Genomic DNA, 6789 nt, shown 5'->3' with positions numbered 1-6789 from the left:
TTTCTGGAAATTCTATGTGTGTTTGCGTAACCGCTAGGCATTGTGCACGAGGTAAAATAGGGTCCCTGGCGTTCCTCAGAGAGTGTGCATCTTGTACATGAGACGGTCATTAATCACAGAATCATGTACCTACCCAGTAAATGACACTTAGAAACGTAGAGGCCCCTTGGGGCTGTGTTTTCCCAATGCAAGCCGTGGGTTACATCTCCAGTACTGCATAAACTAGGTGTAGTGGTGCGCTCCTGTAACTGCAACCCTTGGGAAATGGAAGGTGTTCAAGGTCATCCTGGGCTGTGTGCTGAGACTGAGGCCAGCCTGGACTGCGAGACTTTTGTGTTTTAAAAAAGGCACACCGGGGATGGGGTGGGGTGAGGGTGAATATGAGATGCTGCGGAGTGCTCCAAGTAGGGTGATTAACTCAGATGGGGCACGGGGGCGGGGGGAGGTGGAGAGCACAGCCTACTATACTGACAAAGAATGGTACTGGCTAGTCAGACCTGAGGTGAAGTGACCCAGGCAGAAAATTTAACATACCAAGGCCCTGGGACAAGAAGCAGCTTCCAGGGTGTACCGGAAGTCTAGTGAGCCTAGCCATAGTTGAGTAAAGGACCTGGAGACAAACTGGTCCAGGGCTCCTATGTGACGTATTATGAGTCATCAAAAGGGCCACGAAGTGGCTTTGAGCAGGAATAGGGCACAAAGACAGGAACTCGGAGGTAAGAGTTAAGAGGCAGAGGCCCCTTGTGGGAGGCAGAATACTCTGCCACAAATGCTGGATCTCAGAAGTGGTCTCTGGTGTTCAGGAGACTCAGAAGGTTGGGGCCATTTTCCATCCACCCATCCATCCATCCATTCATTCATTCAGTCACTGTCCTATTAACTATTAGCATTCTGTGCTGTGTAAGTTTGGATTTGGGAGGTGACATCGCTGCTCTGATTTCAGTGTCAAAAAATGTGCAATACAGATAGGGCAGTGGGTGTCACATTAGGGTCACAATGGTCACCTGAGAACACAGGACAGAGTGACCCACTGTCAAATATGTGCAGGGGGAATGGCGCATCCTAGAGTATGTGATGTCTGGACTTAAAGGACCAGCAGGTGTCTGCTGTTTGCTGATGGAGATGGAGGCAACTTGGGTGAGAACCCGGGGAAGCAAAACAGCACAATGTGCGGGTGGTGAGGGCGGGAGAAGGTCAGTGACTCAAGCATGCTGCAGTCCAACTGCAGGCAGTAGTGGAGGATCTACAACCCACACCATAGCTCCAGAGTTCCAGGCTGAGGGGCCTGGCAGTCATTCAGCAGGCAGAGAGTGGTTCTTGCTGGTTTCATTTGCTCAGTAAATAATCCCCGAGGTCTGTGCATCAGCCCTGTACTCAGTGTGGGAGAAGAGGAGGGGTAGGACTGAGGAAGGAAAGCATAGGGACCGGGTATGACATTTGTGCTTCGGGGGGGGGGGGCTTCATGAGTGGCACATACCTGTCATCTTAGTACTGGTGAGACGGAGGCAGGAGGACTGTAAATCTGAGGTTGCTCCAGGCTAAGAAGCTGACTCCAAAAAATGCAAAGAGCTGGGAATGTAGCTGAACTGGGAGAGGATTTGCTGAACATTCACAAGGTCCTGGGCTCCATCCTCAGCATCATATAAACTAGGTGTGTTAAAACTGTGCTAGTAATCCCTGCATTTGGGAGGTGTAACCTGGAGGATCAGAAGTTAAGGCATCCTCAGCTATGTAGTGAGACTGAGGCCAGCCTGTGTTGAACATGGTTTTTAAATAAGGGAGAGAATTTTGCTTCTGGGGCTCAGATGGAATTAGAAGGTGGGGAGGCTGAGTCAGGGTCCTGGGCACAGATCTGCGAGGGCAGTTCAAGAAGAGATGCTAGGGAATGGAGAGAGGAATATAAATTTAGTGGCCCTAGCAGCAGGGATGGGGGAGAGGGCTAGTGTAGGGAGGGTAAGAGACTAGTGTAGAAAGAGGTGAGGTGAAGGAGATAAATGTGGAAACAAATGTGGAGGACATAACTGTTGTGGGGCATGATGGGATCTGTAGTCCAAAGGTCAAGCCTAGAGCAAAAGCGGGGTAGGGAGTGGGCAGGAAAAAGTGAAATAAGGGTGGGTAAGAGGGATGGAGGGCAGAAGAGATCAAGACAAAAGGCAAAGACAAGGTGATCCTGAGAGGGGAGGGGAGAAATGGGAATGACTGGTAAAAGCTTGGCAATCAAAGGTAAGAAGTTGCAAAGACACAAAACAGGAACAGAAAACCAAAACCTCACAGAGGCAAGACAGGTAAGAAGTTCGTGAGGCACGAGGAATGGGCAGTTCCTTGTCTTTTAAGAAATTGATTTTATTTGAAAAGGGTATCACTATATAGGTCAGACTGGCCTGGAACCCACAGACGCCTGCCTCTACCTCCTGAGTACTGGGATTAAAAGTGTGCTACCATACGCTGCATAGCTTTTATTTTAATATTAGAGAAATATTGGACTGGAGAGGTGGATCCGTGGTTATGAACGCTTACAGCAAAGCTACAGAGAAACTCTATCTCAAAAACCAAAAAGAAAAAAGATGCTTAAAGATGCTTACAGCTCTCTCAGAGGACTTGAGTTCAGACCCCAGCACCCATATCAAGTGAAGATAACTCAAGACTCGGGGAATCTAACACCTGATTTCCGTGGCTATACCTCCTCATACAAGTGTGTGCACAGTCTCTCCTCTCCCCTCTCTCTCTCATGCACACGGGACATGTGCACAAATCCACATAAAATTAGAAAAAGAGAAATACTTTGTATGCTAGCCCTGGTGGTACAGACCACAAAAAACTGAGGAAGGAGGATCACTTGCTTAACTTACTGAGTTCAAGACTGGCTTGGTGAGATTGTTTCCAAACAAATAGGAAAGAGAGGACTGATGATATATATAGTTCAGTGGTTGAGCCCCTGCCTAGAATCCCCCAGTGAGGAGTTGGAGATGTGACTCACTGATAGAGCCTATCATATGTGAAGAGTTAGAGTCAATCCCTGGAAGGGGGGCAGCAATCTGTCTTAGATTATCTGAAGAGACCTTACATCATGGTAGACAGGCAGCAGAGAGAAGAATGGTTTGGGACCGATAGCCTCCCAAGGCCGACCACGTAACTTCCTTCAGTTCATCCCACCCTCTACTTTCACTACTACCTTCGGATAAAGCCACCATATGAACTGATGAAGGGGTTAACCCATTGATTGAGCCTTCAGGATCCAATCACTTCCCCAAAGCCTAACAATCTGTAACTGAATTCCTTTTTTTTTTCACAATATGTTTTTTAATTAGGATGTAACTGAATTCTTAATACCCCTCGTGGGATAATTCACATTCAAACTGTAGCAAGTGATGAGTAGACAAGGATCTGCTGTTTTGGGACCTCTCCAAGTGACCTCTCTAAGGTTCATAAATGAAAACAGAGCAGGAGGCTGGGGGTGTGGCTCAGATGGTAGCGAACATGTTTAGAATTCACAGGTGCTGAGTTCAAACCCCAACACTGCATAAACTGCAGGGTGGAGCGTGCACAGTGTAAATCCAGCAGTTGGAAGATGGAGGCAGGAGAATCAGAAGTTCAAGGTCACTTCTGGCCACGTGAGGAATTTGAAGCTAACTTGGGATGCATGGAGATGCTTTATAAAAAAGAAAAAAGGAAGAAAAGCCAGCGCTGGGTGTGCCATTGAGACTCTCTCAATCGACTACAAAAGCTACAGAGGATACGGTAACCGCATGTCAGGGCAGAGCCATTCAAGGTAAATTGTTTGAGATGATGAGTGTGAACAAGGATGAGCAACTTGCACACAAATTCCAAAGCATTGGGAACAAAAGACTGATGAGTCCTTGTAGCCCTGGACAAAAAAAAATCATATTCTGATCCAGCTTTGATGGGAAACACCTGGAGAGCTTTAAGCACAGGCATGCCGGGGTCATAGTTTCGTTTAAACAAAACAATAACAGAATCCTGTCACTGGGCTGGGAATGATTTCACAGTCAAAAAGAGGACTAGGTGGGGGTAGTGCGTGCCTGGAGGTGGAAATGAGAAGATCAGGAGTTCAGGGCTGTCCATGGCGTCAGGAGATTCTCTTTGTCTTCCAAACAAAACCGGAGGGGCTGGGAACGTAGCTCAGTTGGCAGGGTAACTTCCCAGTATACAGCAGACTTTCCTTGTATAAATGGCATGGTGGCTCAGCCCTGTAAACCTAGTGTTTGGGAGACAGAGGCAGGGGCATCAAGAGCTCAAGACCAGCTTGAGCTGCATGGGAGCTTGTATCTGAAACAACAAAAAAGTCAAAAGGGGAAGTAAGCATTAGGGGCATGGAATCTTACAGATTCTGTCTACAGGGGTGGTGAACTAGGTCTGGGGGCGGGGGCCTTCAAGCAACTAAGGTTAAAAGAAGAAAGGAATCTGAGTTGAAGTTGAGCCGTTGTACACCGGACAGATTTTAGGTGGGAGCAATCTTTTGGACGTGCCCAGTTGGTGATGCCTCTGGAAATCCAAGTCAGGGTATCAGGTAGCCAGTTGGTTATGAGAGTGGTGAAGAGGTCAGGGCTGGAAATACAAGTCTTAGTAATGTCAGCATCTAGGAGACATTTAATGCCAGAGAATGGGATAACTGTGAGGAGTAATTAGATAGAGTTATGACTCCGCTCTAGAAACTTGGGAACATCCAAGGCATCTCTATGAGAGAGAGAGAGAGAGAGAGAGAGAGAGAGAGAGAGAGAGAGAGAGAGAGAGAGAGAGAGAGAGAGAGAGAGAGAGAGATATCTGGGGGAAAGCAGAAAGGCAGTTAGTGATGGTGGGGTATGGGGCTCAGTGATAGAACCTTTGCCTAGAATCCCCCAGTGAGGGGATGGGGCATGGCTCAGTGGTAGAGCCCCTGCCTAGAATCCCCCAGTGAGGGGATGGGGCATGGCTCAGTAGTAGAGCCCCTGCCTAGAATCCCCCAGTGAGGGGATGGGGCATGGCTCAGTGGTAGAGCCCCTGTCTAGAATCCCCCAGTGAGGGGATGGGGCATGGCTCAGTGGTAGAGCCCCTGTCTAGAATCCCCCAGTGAGGGGATGGGGCATGGCTCAGTGGTAGAGCCCCTGCCTAGAATCCCCCAGTGAGGGGATGGGGCATGGCTCAGTGGTAGAGCCCCTGTCTAGAATCCCCCAGTGAGGGGCTGGGGTGTGGTTCAGTGGTAAAGCCCCTGTCTAGAATCCCCCAGTGAGGGGCTGGGGTGTGGCTCAGTAGTAGAGCCCCTGTCTAGAATCCCCCAGTGAGGGGCTGGGGTGTGGCTCAGTGGTAGAGCACCTGCCTAGAATACCACAGTGAGGGGCTGGGGCGTGGCTCAGTGGTAGAGCACCTGCCTAGAATACCACAGTGAGGGGATGGGGCATGGCTCAGTGGTAGAGCACCTGTCTAGAATACCACAGTGAGGGGATGGGGCATGGCTCAGTGGTAGAGCACCTGCCTAGAATACCACAGTGAGGGGATGGGGCATGGCTCAGTGGTAGAGCACCTGTCTAGAATACCACAGTGAGGGGATGGGGCATGGCTCAGTGGTAGAGCACCTATCTAGAATACCACAGTGAGGGGATGGGAGTGTGGTTCAGTCCCTACCACGCAAGATGGAAGGGAAAGAAGGGTGGAAAGTACATAATGTTTTATGAAGCAAGAAGTCAGCCATCTGTGTCCAGTGATGCTGAGAGCTGGAAAAAGATATGAAAGACTAGAAGCAATCTTTTGGACGTGCTTTTGGATGATGGATCAGTGGTGACGAGCTCGATAAGAGGTGACTTTTGTCTGATTTCGGAGATAAAAGCCTCGATCCAGCATTGAAGGGGATGGGGGCGTGAGGGAAGAAGAGGAAAATGAAATCCAAGCAATTATTATTTTGGTATACAAACCATACAGAGCTGGGTGTAGTGGTTCACACCAATAATCCCAGCACTAAAGAGGCTGAGGCAGGGAATGACGCAGTTCAAAGCCTGCCTGAGCTTCTGATGGAGACATTTTCTTAGAACAATAACAACATATTTTAAAGAGGCCCAGTGGGATGGCATAGCAGGGGGCACACTTGCTGGCCAGTCTGACCACCTGAGTTTAATCCTTGCCCTGGACCCACAAGCTAGAAGGAAAGAACTGAATCCTGCAAGTTGCTCTCTGCTCCCCCATAACATTCATACCCCTATACCACCCCAAAATAAATGTAATAATCTTTTAAAATTTAAAAATAGAGAAGGAGGCCAGGCGGCGGCAGAGTACACCTTTAATCCCAGCACTCAGAAGCAAAGGCAGGCGGATCTTTGTGAGTTGGAGGTCAGCTTGGTCTACAGAGTGAATTCCAGGACAGCGAAACAGTGAAACCCTGTCTTGAAAAACATAAACAAACAAACAAAAATGAGGGGGGAAGAGAGAAGTAAAATGTACAGACAAAAAGACAGAAAATACACCCCAAATTTCTAGAGCTGTTACAGCAGATGGGCCCGAGAAAGATGGGGAGACCCACGGCCCAGGAGTAGTTGGGGGTGGAGACCAGTTCAGTAGCAGGCAGGGAAGAAAGGCTTGGGAGAACTTCCCGAATGAGGCTGTGCTGTCTGCTTTCCAGCTCCTGCTGCTGACATTGTGGGGCTGGGAGGCCATCCAGCCCTGAGAGATCCAGTGAAGTCTCCTTCATTCATTCAGAAATGAACATGCACTCAGCACTCAGGAATGTCTTCTGGGGACTTGGGGATGCCAGGCCCTGTCGTTTAAGAGCTGTGTCCACCTTATCATGGAATGGGAGCTAGG

The sequence above is a fragment of the Microtus pennsylvanicus genome, chromosome 1, assembly GCF_037038515.1.
Source record: "Microtus pennsylvanicus isolate mMicPen1 chromosome 1, mMicPen1.hap1, whole genome shotgun sequence".
In the NCBI taxonomy this organism is placed as follows: domain Eukaryota; kingdom Metazoa; phylum Chordata; class Mammalia; order Rodentia; family Cricetidae; genus Microtus; species Microtus pennsylvanicus.
Note: the sequence above shows the minus strand (reverse complement) of the source record.